Here is a 19,165-nt window from a genome sequence, read left to right as displayed (position 1 = left end):
GGGGGGGGGGGGGGGAGTGCGCAGGGGAAAAGGAGAAAAAAGAGCGTGCACGGCATGCGAGACAAAACGGCAATCCGTGCGTCCATGATCGCTCGACGTGATCGCGACCGTCACCTCAATGACAACAGGAGAGATGATTTAGAATCTTGGCACTTGATCGAATTTATAAAAGTGCACCAACTTTCAACATTTTCCTTTACTGTGTGACCACACTTTGATGGTGATATTTCCTTGAAACGAAAACATCGAGGTTGCGGTTCAATCATAAGTAACTACGTGGATATATAAATTCTGATGATGAGTCAGTGCAGAAATCTCGAGTTGCCAAAATTTTGAGTCTACACCCTTACAACGGCACGGAAGCTTGCAGCAATCCTGTAAATACCGTCGAATGTAAAGGACCAATCTTGAGATATAACACTGCACAAGCTATTGGTCTCACTTTGATCGCTACCGATTTGAAATTTCCCGACTTTTATTAACTTGCATCATTGAGAGGAAGAGCTAGCGGCTCCAAGGAAGAAAATGGAGTTCATCCGTTCTTCTTTCCGCTCGCTATCTTTTTCCCTTGTCTTCTCCTTATTTCCGTATCCTCCCCCTCCGACGAGCATAAATATGTAAATACGGCGGACTCGTCGAGGCGTTAGGAACACGTCGCGCATGTCGTGGAATAATTTATGATAATTTTCTGGACACTAATTCCTCGGAAAGCCGCAACAACGCGAGTCACCCGCGAGGAAGGGAAAGGAGGACAGAGAAGAGAAGGTAGGGGAAAATTTTCGGATAAAAAAGGACACAGCCAGCAAACGTAAGCGAGGGTTTCGTCGAATTTAACAATGCTTTTCTCATGTAAATATTCAAAGAGGGGAAAAGAAGTCGCGAGAAATGGACACAATCGGGCCTGATAATGGAAGGAAAAAAAGAGGATGAATTATCTCATTCTTTCTCTCTCTTTCTCTCTTTCCTGCAAAGAAACAAAAGAAGTTTCTTTGAACGCGTTATGGTTGTTCCAAAGATACGACACCACTATTGGATAATGTAACAGGGGATTATTTTAACCCACACTGAACACACGTGACTAATTATTAATAGTATTAACTATTTTCGTATTAAATGTATCGATTATAGGTCTAAGATTACGCCGCAACTGGTTAAGAATAGAACGGGAAACTGTTTTATTACAGGGACATCCTCGTCATCAAAGACGCTAAAAATATTACAAATCATTTTGTCATCCCGAAAATATGAACATTTTTAGAACTACTCTCTACCTCACTTCGAATATATTGAAATTATAATTTCAATCATATATGATCGCAACTCTAACGATGTATGGATCTTTGATACTAAAAATATATTTGCCGCAAGACGAGAAAGGATTAATAGTCAGCGCCGCGCGCGGGCTTCTTTCTTTTCCTCGTTGCGTACATGCCACGTGTAACAGTAAAACGTCAGTGCGTGACGAACACGCAGGATGGTAGCGGGAAAACATCCGAATGCCTTCCGATCGGAAATGTCTAAAATGAACGCCGTCGCGAATCGAAATGACGTTAACGGTAAATCCCTGTCCGAAACACGGCTTAGCTATGCAATATATCCGTTTCGCTATCGGAACCGTCATAATTTTGAAAGATACCATCTTTGTCACAGATACACGTGACAAAATAATGATCTTTATCTCGCCACGATAAAGAAATTATATCTTTGATGTTTAAAATTATCTATATTTTATACAAATATATTCATAGATATCTGTAAGTATTGTAAATAGTTCATTTCCTAAATACTTATCGTATATCATATAAATTATATAACACAGATAAATATTCAAATAAACATATTTTATGTAAATATTTTTTCAGATGATGTATATTACGTGTATTATATATATTACACTAGTACACTAGATTGATAGTACTATTACATAGTACACTAGATGTGTGTTTTTTTGCGTTCGCAGCATCGAGAGTTTGAAAATTATCAAGACCGCTGTTTTTTTCATAATCCACGCTTCGGAAAGTCATAAATTTACGGCGCATCGGAGCAATTGTGCTACCATAAACGCGCGAATTAATTTAGCGGATCAAATAACCGATAAGCGATTACACGATCGCACGCGCGACTACGCGATCGACCTCGCAATATTATTACGCGACACGCCATTATACCATTGCGTTATACAATACTGGATTCGAATATCGTGATATCTCTGTGTATCTCTATGTCTTTCTCTCTCTTTCAACAAAAAGAGCAAAAAGACGATTACCCTCCTTGCGCATGACATTTGTGATTTGAATAAATATGGATGGTACTAAAAAATTTTGTTATAACTTCAAATAGCGAAAAATCCCTTCCCTCCTCTTTCTCTCTTTCTTCCTCTATCTACCTCATTGTTTCTTCTCTTAGGGTACTGCGACCAATATGCATTTCGTAGACCTAACACGCCTTCCTCCGAGAAGAGGTCAATCGGTGTTACATCGTTCGTGCCGGAAGCGCGTCGGCCTACGCAGCAGGGTGTGGCCTTCCGCCGCGTCCGAAGGGACAACCGATACGTACCTAAACGTACTCGCGATCGCGTGTACAAATTTTTTATACGGCGGTTTTTTAATTTCTCGAGAGAAAAAGAGAGAGAGAGAGAGAGAGCTGGCCTATTCGTTTAATAATTATATGCTATATAGTTGGGCGCGCAATCTTTTTTCGCGATTTACGATCAAACGACTCACTTCGAGAGATCATCACGAATTCACATCTTATATAAGAATATATGTTCGATATGAACATCTATGAATGATTTTTCTGGCGCAATCACTATTCTTAATAAATGTGTATGCATATATGAGGAATATAAAATATATTATTAAGTCAATTTTATTAAATCTCTCTCTCTTTCTCCCTCTGTGGCATGAATCGTTGTTGATTTTTTTTTAACCAATCCGTAGAAATTCATTTCGTTCGCGACAATATTTAACGTTTATCTCAATATTTCAGTATTTAACTCACTCAACAATACATTGACAATAATATATTTATATCGAGTGTACTGTTACAATAAATAACAAGTTAATTTATAAAATCGACTGGAACGAAATGTGATGTTGAGGTAGATTCGATGCAGGACTTCAAAGGATTGGAATAACCAGAAAGTAAACTTCTCGATAAAAACAGAAAATCCGTCCGCTCGTTTAATAGTCACGTAAAGATATGCTTTGATGCGATTATGCGCGCGATTTTTTTTTCCGCCACTTTTATAATTTACAAGAGAACCGGTCTGCTCGTTATGTAATTATACGACGCACACCTAGACGCACGCGATTGCACTCGTAATTTTTCCCGGCGACTTATAATTTTAAAGAGAATCCGTTTCTCTGCTCTCGGTTGATAATAAATGATAAATAAGAATATTTGAAACGACTCACTCTTCGAGGGAAGCTAAGAGAAAGCTAATGACAGAAGATAAGTTGACACGTAGATAAGTCGATATTAATGTCAGGAGATTTATTTTATATGCGGCATTAATTAATTCGTAGGAAATGAATTTCTCCGTGAAAGACCCGCTCGTAACTTGATGGTCGGGCTTCGCAGCGACACATTAATATCTAATCGTTAATGTTATTGCTTTTGATCCAAAGCCGATAAAATGCAAGACAGAAAATCCAGAAATATAACCAGATGGGATGATCCACAACGAGATAAAAGAATCATGCATAGAGCCGCGGTATATATTCTTCTTAATCCCGTTAAGTGTTAATTAAGCCGTTCTTGCTTGACGAGACTCTGATTTCATCAAACGCGCACATATCGCCAGTAAGTTGTAAGGAGGTATCTCACTGATGCTTAATAGGGTTCCGACTTTTGAATATTCTACACGATAATGAAAAGGGAAATGTTCCCGACGGAAATGGCAAGAAATCTCGGCGAGTATTAGGAAGAAATCGACAAGAGCGACCGTAGACGGTTTTTGGTCAGACCGTAAACGCGATGAAAGAGTTAATTGCTATCGGTTACTTGTAGCCGATAATCGCTGACGTCAGCGGCCGAAACCACCTATTACTTACGACAAGTTGCAAGTTATGTCACGAGCGAATACGCGCCCATATGCCGCACACCCGTCCCCGTCGAAAGTAGCCACGTGCGACACTATCCTGACGACGCTCCCCACCGAAAGGCATCATCGCGATCTTGTCATTTCCTTTTCTTTTTATTCCCTCCATCGAATCTCGATTCGAATGAATCGATATATTCTTATTTCTTAAAATTCTGTTTTCGCTGTTGAGAAATCTTCAATTTAAGGAATAATCGTGTATTTTTGCGATAATGTGCAGTTTTAATTTCTCCGAAAATAAAATTTCATATCTTATAGAAAATTGATATATTACGTTTTTTTTTCTTACAAGTCGCAGCCAAAATACGTCTCACGTGACGATGAACCTGATAAGTTGCATTCGTTACATTTGACTCGTCTGTCTGTTATTTACGTTAAAAAATATACAATTACACACCGGTCAAGGCGTCAAGAACATCTGCAGAGATGATACTGCTGAAAGAGGATGAGAGAAGGGGGAGACTAGCTCGTATTCCGAACAAAAAGCGGAAGATACAAGAATCTACGGAGGGATTCGAAAAGAGGCCTCTTAGCGCCTCGCTTCCGCACCTACCCGAAGAAGAAATTCCTCTCATAATGCCTCGAGAGGCAGTGTGAAACGGGAAAAGTAGGTGGAGGAGCAAGAGGAGGGTGAGGGTTACTTTCCTTCCTTCGCACACACACACTCTCTCTCTCGGGCACACCAGCCGCCGCCATTCCCGTCGAGAACCTTACCGCCCCTGGCTTGATCGATATGTCTAGCGCACTTTACCCTGCCTCCCGTCCTGCCACCCCCTGCCACCTACACACCTATCTCGTTCTCTCCGCGCTCACCTCCTCTCGCCTCAATTCTTCCTCTTGGAGGTCCTACATCGTCTCCTGCAGCGTCCTAATCTCGCATTCGCGCACGCGCACACGACAGCCTCTCGGTTTCGCCCAATACAGTTATCATTAACTCTATCCGTATCCGTTAGGTGCTTTTTTATAGTTGCGAACCATAGAGGGAAAGATGCGCACGTATATACCGGGTGTGCCGTGACGTCGCGATCTGACGGAATCAGTGCGGCCGAAAGGAGGGTCAGCTATTGCGCACGAGGGCAGGTTTTATGAGATGTAACGACTGGAGAGATATTCGAAGTACTTAGGGACTCCCCGTTTGTTCATCCGTCCGTCCGCGTTCGTTCTTCCAGATCTTATCTAAACTGACAGCTTCCTGCCGTGTTTCATGTCGTGCGCGAGCACGCACGCACGCACGCATATGCACGCAGCCATGCAATAAGATATCAAACGCAGATCGGATACACGGTCGTCAAACTGCCATCGCCGTTGCATCATCCCGAATAAAAATTGAACCCAGTGACTAGTCACGATATAGAAAAGTTATGTTTTATATCGCTAGTAATACTATTTAGCTTCTAGTCAGAAATGTAACACTCACTTTTCCTAATGGCCATGTTAGAAATGTCAGCTAATAGCTGGGAAAAAATAGTACATGGTCGTGAAATGGAAAATCATAGCTAGCTACTAACTAATAATGTACTCTACATTCTCCCTGCAAATGGCTCTCTGTGCCTCGCGCATTTCTACCAGTTGCGGCTCTCGCGAACCTTCGCGATTTATCGAGCGTTGACACGTACAGGATGATAAACATCGACAAAGTTCCACTTCTCCCGCTCTTTTCCGTGCTAATGGAAAGCTATTTATCGTGTGCGATGAGCCAATTAAATATAACCGAACGGACGGAGGAGGATCGTTAGCGACACGATTACCAGGCATTTTGTGGCCGGGCGCGCGACTTCTCGTACGACACTTCCTCCAGGTGTCGCCTCGCCTTAGAGAGCAACACGCTCGGCAGATCCGCTATAATATTACGCGATCGCTCCGTGCGATCGAAGAACGCTAATTGCGCTAAGAGAACGCGCGCTGGCTGAGAGGAGCGAACGCGGCCGTCGCAAAAGAGAGAGAGAGAGAGAGAGAGAGCAGCTGTCCGCGACATTACATCAGAATTATACCGCCGCGAGAATAACGACTAACTGATGCCGCCGTTATGCATCATTTCTGATCGCGCCCTCATGCCGGTATCATTTTCTTGCGCGCCGCCCGCCGTTCGTCCGCATTAAATCCTACGGGTGGTAGGTTGATATGTAGATATGATAATGCTATCGGCAGGCGATATCTGTATTTCGGGCTAATAAAGTTTACTCCGAGGTACAAAAATGCCCCCGCATTAAATTAGCATACGGGGGGGACAATCCTTGTGTTTAGCATACTACATCTAGGCGTATCCACCGTCTCGCCCGGTCGCGAAATATTTTCCGGACAACATCGGCGCGTCGGTCTCGCCCGATGATGCGACGATGACGACCGAATAACGCAATTATAATACGGAGTTAGAACGCTGTTAGAATCCGGACAAAATCCAATTTTACATTCCCGCTATCAGGTTAAATTTGGACCAGAGTTGCAACAGACGTCGAATATCAAAGCACCGAACTTATTTATACACCCGATAATCTCTGATTATGTACAAATTAATGATCGATTCGAGAGGCCTGCGGTGTAATGATGTAAAGTGAGATTAATGGTGAAATTTGAATTGAATGAACAAACTTGCGTATGCGCGTGAGTACGCGCGCTTGTGAACGAGGAAAAAAGGGGAAGAGGAATTGTTTACTTGTGGCTCCTATTCAAAAGTTGGAAGATGGATGATAATCCGGAAATGATCATATGTACAGACGGATAAGTAATATAGCGGCACGTAAAAATGTAAGCGTTAATCGATACTTCTGCCATTCAATTTTTACGCGGATATATCTCGTCGACTGTCGATTAAATGTGTTTATCAATCAATTAAAAGATCATTATTCGCGTATCTGCGTATTAATAAAAAAAAAAAAGGCAGAACGACAGTTTTCATCGCGCTGTTTTCTTCGTGCGTTCGTTGCGATAGTTGTTCGCTCAGTTTTTTTACGACAACGCTAACAGACCCGATAACAAGTATCCGATAAAGTTGACCGGAACATAAATATAATTATGCAGAGTATCGGCCCCCGGATCGACAAACATTTGTTACGACAAAAATAACTCACTATCGATAACTTTGGTGGACGGAGCAACGCCTCGCCAACTATTAATAATGTCAATCGATGAAATTGCATAACGGGATTGAGAGACTATATAAGACACTTCTTGGCGTTTAAAGACAGGTATCAATGTGTATTACATTGCGAAAGAACGGCAAAACTTTCCTAATGACAATAAGACGCGCGCGTGAGAAAAAAAAACATGCGAGACGTGAAGCTATATATATTGTCGTGTGATTTATTGCTGTGTGTAAATTTTGAACGATCTTTCAGTATCGCCGTCTTATCAGTATTTGACTTCTTGACCTTCTTTTGATGCCTTACAATCCTACCCATGTCCCGATACTGTTCACCGGGGGTCGAACTTCAATAAGAAACTGGGCATAGCCCTTTTCGTATTTTTCCTATTTTTCCAAATCGTAGTAGAAAAAAACGGTGAAAATCTGTGTTTTTTCGAAATTTTCCCAGTTTTTTTTTTCGAACAATAATCTAAAAATTATGATTTTTGCAGAAAGTACTTGACGCGCAATCCGCGGATTTTGCTCAACAGCAGCCCCGAATCTCAACATCAATTTTTCCGACGACAACGCGCCTCTAATTATCGCGATAACATTAATGTTAGTTTTCANAAAAAAAAAAAAAAAAAAAAAAAAAAAACAACAACAGGTTATCAGTTAAAGCTTCGTCACCACGCGAGTCTACGAAGTACAAACTGCAAGTCAAGAGTCCTAACATTATTGATGCAAGTGCGCGGCCGCATATTCGAGGCCATCACGCGCACATGCGAGGAGATAACGCTACACGCACGAGCGTAGGCGAACCCGTTCGTGTGTGTGTTCCATGCATAGCCAATCGGCAATCATTAAATTAGCTATCCCCTGCAGTGATGTCGTCTCTCCCCTCGCCCGCGTATCATTTCCCTCGCAGCATCCCCTCTATAATGCAGCCTCTTTTTTCTGTTACCCTCTATCTCTCTTTCTCTTTCGTTCTCCCGAGCCGCAGATCCCACTGACAAATCCTTCCCTTGCGCTACCCCAGCTTGCAACCCTTTTTGTCGCAAGTCTCGAGGGACGGCCGAGAAATGCACCGGGTGATACTCTCCGTTCGTTCCGGACCGCATTTCGTATCTTCGCCGTCCAAAATAGCAGCCGTAAAAGTATAGCTAATGTCCCACGTTTTATAACTTATATAATTGCAACGCGAGTGTGCCCGATAATAAATATTTTCATTAGTCGTTATCCGGTGAACTATGTTTTACCGTTGTTACACCCAGTTTGAGGCAGACCGTTCGCGCGTAACAAGTTAATACAAATTCAGTCCTTGTATTTCTACTTTTGCTCTCCTTTTTTCTTTTTTCTAGTGTGATGCTGCCAGCTTAATATTAAGTTAGTAGTGCCGTGTTTTTTTTCTCCCAAAACGGCACGAGGTACAACATATTTATTGCTGGTACAGATTAGTACAAAATAAGTACAAAATAATTGAAAAAGCTCGGTTTTTGCTGATTTGGTTGCCGATTTGAGCGCTAGCTTATTAGAAGTATAGTCAGAAGGGGACCTTCTCGTACGCGTTTATGCACGTCATGCATGACTCATACGCCGCATTGTGCGAGGCCCCCCTCAAATCCATCGGACCGAATCTCATGGCGTGGATGAGTGACGATAGCCAACGATTCGGGGATCCATTTGAGATATCCAGCGGCTCGTGCACGCTTCAGATACGGAATCGTAGATTAGAAAAGAGTTTTAGTTTGGTAGCTAGCATGTCCTACATGTGCCAGTCCTGCAAGTTAAAATAATCGCAGAACATCTCTCTCTCTCTCTCCAATCGGTCGAAAAAACAAATATAAAAAGGAATTCTCGATTCGACTGTTTAATTTCACGTTGTCAGAACGTACGAATTAAGTCGAATCTGACACTGATTTCTATTAGGTTGGAACAAAAGTTCGTAGCGTTTGTTAAATGAAATTCGGAGACAATTTGTTTAGATATTTATACATAGAGTTATTCAACATGTGTGCTGTTCTGTTGTACTATTTTTGATTCTAGCCTCCGAGAATCTAGCATCTTTCTCGGCGATGAATTGCTTCAGGTGATTTTTACAGGCTTCCAGGGAATCGAAATCCTTCCCATTACGAAAATATTTGCAGAGACCGGAATAAGTGGTAATGTGGAAGGTGCAAGGTGGTCAGGTGAATACAGCGGGTGATGTAGGACATCCCAGCCAAGCTGCACCAATTTCCGCCGGGTCTGCAAAGAGACGTGAAGCGTCTGGCGTTGTCTCGATCGACACCTTTCCGATTGGCCAATTCCGGATGTTTCCCATCGATTGCTACCTTCAATCGGTCCAATTGGAAAGAAATTCGGGACCGTATGATTTACTATTCGCACGACAAGAGCAAATTATGTGCGATTATTTTTTACGTCTCGCGTGACGCCGGCAGACGACGAGGCCGAGAAGAGGCTTCGTAAATAGCGGGGCCGTCAGGACGGGCGGCACGCAATACGACGCGCGCGTGCATACGAGCGTTACTGGCCGCCGAAATTCGACGGAAATCATATGGCGTTGCCAGTTGTGACACAAAGAATTACATGAAGGTCCACATTCACGGTGATGTGGCAGGCTAGATGAGCGCGGAAACGAGAAGGAACTCACAAGAAGGGGAGCCGGAAAGAACGAGAATGGAAGGGAACAGTTTGCAAGATGCGGTGAGACCAGATGTCAGCGTTTAATATCACGGTGTTAGTGTGTGTCTGTGTGTAAAATTATATGAAATAAACAAAAACCCCGATATTTCGGTCTCACACTATTCTGTATTTCGGCGCAACGCAACAGCGGAGCAAGTGAATATGAATATAGTTACCGAATAAAAATATGATGCATGTACTATTCTTGCTTCGCGTCTTCCTTCTAACGCGGCGCTTCGTATGATTTGCACGCTTATCGTGTATAAAGTTTGATGCATGGATATAATGAGTGTGTGTGTGTGTGTGTGTAATAAAATTACACGTCTACTTCAATTATTATTTTATCGGATAAAAAAATGTGATATTTCTATCCTCCTCCCTTTTCAGTCTCAAGAGCGAACGATAATAATCTCGAGACAATGTGTCGTTGAGAATTGACAGAGCGAGTGCCGAGACAAACGCAGGGGAAGACGGTAAACCGGTTCTTTTTTCGAAGACCCACCAAAAGAAGTAAATGGATGCGTACAACAAATTATTCTTAGCGAAATAAAGATGATTTAAAAAGCCCGATTTCATTAGTACGAACGAGACAAAGGTGCTGAAAACGGTGTCGATGGCCGACTTCGATATGTCAGCGCGGATACGGTATCGGGAAGGAACATCGAGAGAACTTTTGCGTTCGGCTGTACGCCCAAGTCCATATCGAACGGCCTATATCGATTAGTTATTTCTAAAGGCCAGCTTCCTAGGGCAGAATACTTTTCAGGGAGAGGGTGCCCTTTTCTCCCCTGCACCGTCCGCTCCGTTCGCTCACGAGAGTACGAGCAAATAAGCTAGAAGATGCACGAGAGAGAAAGAGAGAAGGAAAAGCAGGGGATATCGAGGGATACAAGGGTGTATATCGCACACATATACTCCAGCTTCGACGGGTCATTCTTGTGTGACGTAATTTTTTATGCTTCCCAGACACGATCTTGGACATCAAATGTGTTCTCTCGCCTCGTTTCAACATTAAATCAATGCTCGAGCTCGCTTTGCCTTAACGTATAACAGAGCGTGCAGAGACTGTAATAACCAGTTAGCAAGACGTACGAGTGCGAAGTGAAAAATCATGAATGAATAAGTAGAATGAATAGAACTGGTAAATATTTACATAAGATCGATTCCTTGGAAAATCAACGAGCTCGACATATCTTGTCTAGAATATATATTCCCGAAGTAACTTGCAAAAAATGTCGAAAGGATTAGAGTGCGCGCGCAGCGAAAAGGTGGCGCAAAAGTCCGCGCGGATGAGAATTCGCGAGCGTGAAAGGTTTTTCGTTCGAAGCCTTCTATGAGTCGCGTCGCTCGCGCAGCCTCGGAGGACTCGTCTCCTGGAGTCGAGTCCTGTCGACGGGCTTAAGGCCTAGCGAGAGATAGAGAGAAAGAGGAGAGAGAAAGGAAGAGAAAGAAAAAGGGAGAGGGAGAGCGGGTTTGCGCGGCGATTCGCTCCTCGATCCCGGCAGATCCTTTTTGCAATTAAAAAACCGGACGGACGGGTTTCAGCCGCAGACATTCCGCAAATTCTGACCGCGAAATCGAGCGTAAAGGCAGGACCGGAGGAGCGACGGAGGCTTTCGGAGAATAAATAGCGGTGTTAGAGGAGCCTTCCCCTCCCCATCCCCTACACATCTTCCTTCTTATTCTCCCACCAGTTTTCGAGTTTCCTTTTGCTCGTCATCTACGGCACGAGAGCGAGGAATCAAACTTCTTCACGGGCATTCGCAGACTCCATCATCGTCTATGAGCGTCTTCTCGGCCAGGATTATCGGGACTTCCGACCTCTCGCGTCGACAGGAAGCAGAGAGAAGAGGGACGATGAAGAAAAAGAGGGGAGAAAATAGAAGAGAGTGAGATATTGGATCACACACATCCTGTGAGGAATATCCGTGTTTCAGATGGCGATTTTCGGAGCTCGCGATACAGCCGGAAAAATGTTCAGAAGAACACGAGTGGAGGAGAGGAGAAAGTTAGAACGACGTTAGGCGTGAAACTGCAAGTGTGCAAAGTGGTGATTTATTAATGCGTTTTAGAAGCGACGCAGTCAGAGTTTATTAATTACCACTGAGTTACCGACTATATCGAGATCCGAGTGTGTAATAAATATCAGAGTTTGGTCGCGATGTTGTTTCCGTGACTCTCACTTCAAGCAGAAAGGATAAACGAACAACGTGTCGCGCGCTTCGCTATGAAACTACATGCTATATATACTAGCCAACAATTAATAACACGTGCGATTACCTGCTCGCATACTTTTACGATGTTTCTGTATCAATCGCCATTTGCATGCTTTTCATGTAATTTTACAATTCCGCACGTCATTTTCCATATCTGCCTTCTCGCCTCATTTTGATTTCACCGCGCTAATCATTTACCACACACACATACAATTCCTGTCATAATATCGAGATATTATTTCCGTAACGATCCCGGGGCGAAATTATCAGATAGACACACATCCCATTATATTACGCGTGTTGTCAAAACTACAAATATTCGTAACAAACAGCCGTCCAGAAGTTTTCATTATTATCTTTCACGTTAAAGCAACATTTGCCGCACAACAAGCCCGGAGCGCACGCACGCCAGAGAGAGAGAGAGAGAGAAGAGATGAAGAAATATAGACAAAGAAGAAGACAGAGCAGAAGGAAACGAAGAAGCAGCTGAGGAGAGGGGTAGGTAGAGGCGGCGGGAGGGATACGGTTAATTGGATCGGAGATTTCAGCCTCGGCCGACATTCCCGAGCGAGCTGGATCCCTTTGTTTAGTTAGTAGCCTGCGTTCACCCACATTTTTCCCGCCGCGCCGCGCACGCTGCATTTATGCGTGTCTGCTCTCGTTTCCGATTGTTACGCAACAGCCGCGGTCGTGCCCGCGATCTATCACTCGCAAGCATCGTAAAACCGTGCGCTTGGGACTAGCGGCAGATCGCGATGATAATCGCGCGAGTGTTGAGAATTGGTCTCGTTACCGATTTCGATCACAGTTCGGATTTTTAAGTTTCCGATTTCTCATTTGCCGGTTGGCTTCGGCTTAATCTGATGATTGATAATGCAAAAATTGTGTTTTTCTCTATTTCTCTATTACGGCTAATCACTGAACTAATGGTTTTGTAGTGGTAACTTTTAAAGTTTAATGATTAACTACGGATAAAAACGCACATTCTGGTAAGTACCAGCTACTCGAAATGTTGTTAGTCACAAAACTAACACATTCGCGCACATATACGACATATTTTCAAAATGTATATTCCGAGCGCGTGCTCTTTCGACATAAATATATGATCAAATATTTGAGAAACATCAGAGCTGTGTGATGTTAACGAGGCCAAGATCAAGGTTCGCGTTATCTTGCGTTCGAGTACGTGTAAAATATTTTTAGCATTCGTGCCGAACGTCAAATGTTCTTGCGCTTAAGTTTCATGGGTCTCTCTCTTCTCGCGTCTCGACGACCGGCCGGAACAAGAGAACGAACGTTGCGCGGCCGTGGCCGTGAAAGTGAAATTCGTGAATGGAACGAGCGGAACACGAGTCCGGCGAATCGAAGTGAAGGTAAAGGTTGCCGAATCGGCCGCTTACGCATCGTGTCCTCTGTTCTCTCGCGATTCGGTCATCGCCATCGCGTCTCCTCGTGAAAGTCGACGTCTGTCAAACTTGTATCTCGACATAGCGCGATATCATTGAAGTGTTTAACACGAATTACACGATGTTGATAACTAAATGAAAACTTGTCCCATTAAATTGCTCGGTAAATATTAAATACATTTTGATAGCTCTCTGACTATCTACCGCGCATGTTTGTAAATCATAGATTCGCTTCGTCATTCAGTGCGTTCCGAAACATGTAGAAAAACTCTTGCAACCGTCTTGTGACCGATTGTACTTTTATATTCATAAAAAGAATTCCAATTAAAAAATAAGCTGCCGACTTAACACCCAATATCACAATCACCGGATAGTTCTGAAAGCTCATTTCATATGTTTCGAGCAGTTCTCGAGTTTCTGATGGAAAAGGATTTTGATTTTTTTTTTTCAAAAATTTACTCGACTGTGAACGTCAACACATACGAAATATTTCCAAACTCGTATCGAAATATTTTAATACGTGAGAGTTGCACGAGTTTTACTAAACTTCACACGACTCTCGTAGAACGAGATTTCATTGCGAACAAACGAACGAACGAACGAACAGCATCTTTGTTCAGCATTAGTTACCCTTTACAATATTCACGTGGGCGCGTGAAAATAGGTAAGTCTCGAGCGGTGCATAAAACACTGCGGCTTACAAGGGGGAAGAGGAAGGTGGGGGACAAGATGAGAGAGAAGGGGAGGAGGAGAGAGAGCTAGAGAGGGGCGCAAGGAGGGGAGGAGAAAGAGAAGGTAGGGGGAGAAAGAGGGAGGGGAGGGGGGGAAGACACGTTTCGAAATACATTGAAAAAAAGAACGTGTTCAAACTATTCTGCAAGCATGTAATGTAATAGAAACGATATATTTGTAGAATATAAATTCATGAGAGAAAAGCCGATGAAGTTACTTTACGTAGGCAGAAGTTTCGCTACAACGTTTAATTTACCGTGATATTTCAGTTTTTTCAAGATTATCGATTCAAATTCCTGCTAAGCATCAGAGGCAGCACGGAAATAGGAGAATTAAAAATACCGCAACATACGATGATATTGAAACACTTCACGGATCAATTATTATGGATTATTATGGATCGGTGAACACACGGTTTTGCATTACGTCATGTCGACGCGTTACGTTGCATGTATAACACGCTATTACGTTGCTCTGTATCAATTAAGCACCGTCACAAGAACGTAACGGAGTTGCGTCCTCATGCAACTCGCGCGTTTGCATTGTGCGACGCGTTACGAGGAGACGCAACAAAAAATAAAAGAAAAGAAAGAAAGAAAAAAACAAACGAGACTCTCGATGAGGCAAATGACGTCGCGAAGTGAACGCGTAAAACGCGCGACGTGGTGAAGAACACGCGAAGAAGGTATAAATTAGCGTCGCTCATACCTGAGCGCGCGCAGAGGTAAAACATGGCGCCAAAACGTTTATACAGCGATACACACAGGTCGCCGCTTTCGTCGAAAACTGGTGCAGCCGGCGTGCAGCTTTGCGGCACGAGCGAACCGCACGGCGGCACGCGTGATTCAACAGATGGCAATAAAATCATTATGAATTATGATTGCCCAACGAGTCACTCGGTTTCTACGATTTCGGTGTAATTAATGACGCTTATTATCGCAACAATATAAGCTCGGCCGGATTTACGAGAAAATAGGTTATTCAGAACAATTGTGTGTGTGCGCGCGCACGCACAAACACACATAAACATATTAATAGAGTCTAATATTCGCGAGCCTTAAATACCGCGACAAAACGGGATAGCCGAATTAAACATATAAACGAAACGATCTGACCTGGTTTAACGTTGCGCGGAATTAACGTATCATCACGCTGTTATTGATTATTATGGGGCTGGGGCTGTGTTGCTTACAGTGAAGATTGCAAACCTTTAATTGAATGTCCAACTGGGAGCGTCATCCGAATAGTATTCAGCTTTTCTTATCTTTTCTTTAGTTTTTTTTCTTTTTCACTTAGATTCGTGTTTTGTCGTCAACATGAAAGAATATTATGTACTTTTTATTTTTTAGAAAAATCACTCTACAACTGAACGATTCGTAGCTATTTCAAGTTGAGTAACTCGGGAAACTGTTTCTACTAGTTACTTATATGTGACGAAATATTATGTACAGAAATGTTTATATATATACATATATATCTCGATCGAAACGCGCGAGCTTCTCGACTGACTGTCTTTTCGGCATTTTTACGAACGAAATTGGAAAATCTTGATCGTTCATCAGAACTTATCTCTATACAACTCTCCGAGAAACTTCAAGAAAAGGATATCGCAATCTCAACGAAATGCAAGACGAAACATCCTGTGGAAGAGGAGCCCTGAACTGACGATGTCACGTGTATACATGAAGTCGAGAATGACGTGTATAATCGTCGGCGCGCAAACCCGGCAGAGGAACCAACCGACCGCGGACATGGAAGACGAGGATTCTGCTAAAAATAATACCTGTGGAGACGCACGCAGCCGGAGAGAACGAACGCTGGTCTGCTGCCGCTGCTGACCAAACATCGCGTGGCCCCGAATAAACGACGAACGAGCGAATGAACCGAGTTCTGCCGTGACCCGTCGAACTCGCGGATAGATTCAGCAACGAAATTATTATACGAATCAATGTTTCATCGGGTCAAGGAGTCGTGATTTGCACAATTGCTGTTTTATATTCTCTGCATACAGAATGCAGTATAAGCGCGTGTCAAGAAAACTTGGACAAAAAGAAAAAGAAGATACGGAAATCGCGCAAAATTGTTGAGGAAAAAATTGACTTTGTTGCAATCTACGAACTCTTACTAATGTAGGAAATATGCTTGATCCTGTATGAGAGATTAAACCAGAGGAACGGGGGAGGGCGGGGCAGGGACGTGAAGACGCGAAACGAATGTATATATGCATGAAAGAAACAGAAAGAAGAAGACGGGGTGGGAGGTGAGAGAAATCTGTTTATTGTGAAGAGGTGAGTAAACATAATAGTACGCCTTACGAATGCAAAACATGGGCAGCTTGACTCAACCGCTATTTTAAATGTAAATTTTATGCCAGCTGTTTTATCTGAATGAGTCCGGTTATGAGTCTGCAAACTTGTAGACGCGAAAGTGAGACGAAAACGTACGGCAAAATCTCACGCGAGAGAGAAAGAGATAAGAAGATTTATTTATAAGCCCTGGGAAAGATACTTTCAAACGTACACAGAGAGAGAGCGTGAGAGAGAAAGAGAGAACGTCTAATATCTCGCATAATACGCGGTTAACTGTGAACAATTACTGTGAAAAATTACAAAATTGAAAGTTTCATGTGCAGACCGAGCAATTAAGTGTCAAAAAAATATAAGCGCGTGTAACGGCACTTGGAAACTCCTTCAGACATTTGCTTTCTTTTCTTATTTCAATACCTGAATTGCATTTTCAAAAACATTTTCGGCACTCCGCTCGATCGCGGGCACGAGTTAACGCGCAGCGCTGTCGAGCTGCGCTGGATGGACAATGCGGTTATCCGAGGAGATAGAAGGTCAGGACTTTCTACGCGCGGAGAGGAAGACCGGGCCGCGAGTTTAGTGTACCACGGAGAGAGAGAGAAACACCGTTAGGACACTAAACTTTTATTGCGACCCGTTTTCCGTTCGCCTCGTAGGCCTCTAAGTACACGCGCGCGTATATGGGCGTCACCGAAACCCGAGGCCGAGTACGCCGTTAATCGGAATGCCGCGGAGAAGAGCTCACCTCCTCATTCTCTCGCATGCTTCTTCTCCGCGACGACGACACATTCCTCCGTTTATAATCCGCGCCGACTTTTCTCACCTCACCAAGAGCCTCCACCTGTAAAAGCGCGCGCTTCCTACTCGATGCAAAAAAGCAGCTTTTATCGTTATTCCTTCATATACTTTCCGGCGTGCGTGTTTGTTCCTTCTAGAGTCATCTCGAGAATTATATCGCCACGAGACATTTCACCAACACAAGACAAGCAAGTCGATAATGTGACGAATGAGGAGACGCATTCGTTTGTATATCGCAGTGATACGTTGTTGAGGGAACGTCCCACCACCTGACCAACGTCGGCACATCATGTTCGTGCAGCCGGGCGAAGCTCTCTGAATTTCACGCGGCTTCGGAAAGTGAAGTGAGCCGAACTGGCCGAGCGGTGTGAAAGGCGCGCGCGGAAGAGTGAGCTCCTTCACATCAGGGCTCAGTCATCCGGAAATTTGCTTATTCACAACAATTATATTTCTCTCTCACATCTCAAACTTATCTGCAGCGTATCTGAACGTTTCGTAATGACTTCTGGAACTTTCCTTGCGTAACATTCCGTACACGTTCCGAGACTTAAACTGTGACAAAGACGCTGAAATCAGCCTACCATTCTTTCTACTCCTTACAAGCGATCATCTCGGGCGTATAAATTAGAAAACTTCAAGTCACTGTACGACTATCAGACGCGGAAGAAAGGAAACGTCTGGCATATATAAAACAACGTTCATTTCGTAACTCCTTTGGGGAGGGGGGAGTAACACCGTAACAACGCTGCAACATTGATTTTATTCTCGTTCCTCACTCAATAGCGTTTCGACTAACGCGGTCGTCGTCCTAACATAGTCGCACGACGCGCAATTTCAACAGACGTAAGATTCCACGGAAGTTCACGTAATTGCCTCACGGACAAATACAGGACCTTACAGGTTCGTTGTAGTAAGCAAAGAAAAGGGTTTGCCGTTATTGTCTATAAATAGGAAAGAGTTATCCACGTTATAATCAGCACCCGCCCGCGTGCGCGCACGCGCGCGGGATGCCCGACATCGCGCGTTTCACTTTTGTGCTCGTGCCGTTTTGCATCGCAAAAGCACGCTATAATTGTCTATAGTTGTAAAGGCAGGCGCGTCAATCGACGAGAGACTGAAAGCAGTGGGCGACGCGCGGCCCGATATACGCGACGCGATGCACCAAAATAATCAGCCGCTCGACCGATGGGAGCGTCAAACGAGCAGAAACGGCTATGGCGGCGGCGGCGGCGGCGGTGGGGAGGGAAGAGACGGAAGATAGCTGGCATCTACGAACCTATAAACACACGACGCGGTACACGCACACATACGGAAAGATGGGGGGAGAGAGAGATTGAACGAACGGCCAGTAGCAGCAGCAGCAGCAGACACGGTCGTCGGTCGCGTAACCGCGGTACAACGACCCCCGTCGCGAGCTCCAACTCTAGCTCCGCCGCTAATTACAACGCTCCCTTGAAGCGAGAAGCTGTCACGGATGCATCGCGACCAAATCGTGCAAGCTTGAGAGAGATGCCCGTTTTTGAGAGCGCAACGACGTTTCTATTCAGGCAAACGCAAGCCCTCCTACACGATTTGCGGGAAACATACCGGGGTGCAACGAGACGTGGTGTGACACCACGTGTGCGATCACTTCGTCGTTACTGCACTCGCTCGATGCGCGCGCGTCATCCTTGCATCACGAGTTGATTGTTATCGTTAGTATCGAATTCGTTGTCGCGGACGCTTACGACGAGAATTTAAGCTCCAAGCCTCAAGAAATTGACCAATCACAGTCGAATATAACGGGCTGTAACTTTTTCAAGGCTCGGAGCTCAAATTCTCATTGCAGCACTGTCTACTCGTATCGATATATGTACCCC

General features: G+C 43.9%; 1 protein-coding gene across 2 annotated transcripts in view; it reads right to left on the bottom strand.

The window, feature by feature from the left end:
- LOC106742067 overlaps positions 1–19,165 on the bottom strand; it is a 64,225-nt gene that overhangs the window by 43,810 nt on the left and 1,250 nt on the right. The window lies entirely within an intron of this gene.

Source organism: Dinoponera quadriceps, unplaced genomic scaffold (assembly GCF_001313825.1).
Source record: "Dinoponera quadriceps isolate SergipeBrazil2010 unplaced genomic scaffold, ASM131382v1 scaffold588, whole genome shotgun sequence".
In the NCBI taxonomy this organism is placed as follows: domain Eukaryota; kingdom Metazoa; phylum Arthropoda; class Insecta; order Hymenoptera; family Formicidae; genus Dinoponera; species Dinoponera quadriceps.
The sequence above is the reverse complement of the archived record's forward strand: the minus strand, read 5'-3'. Positions and strand labels throughout refer to the sequence as shown.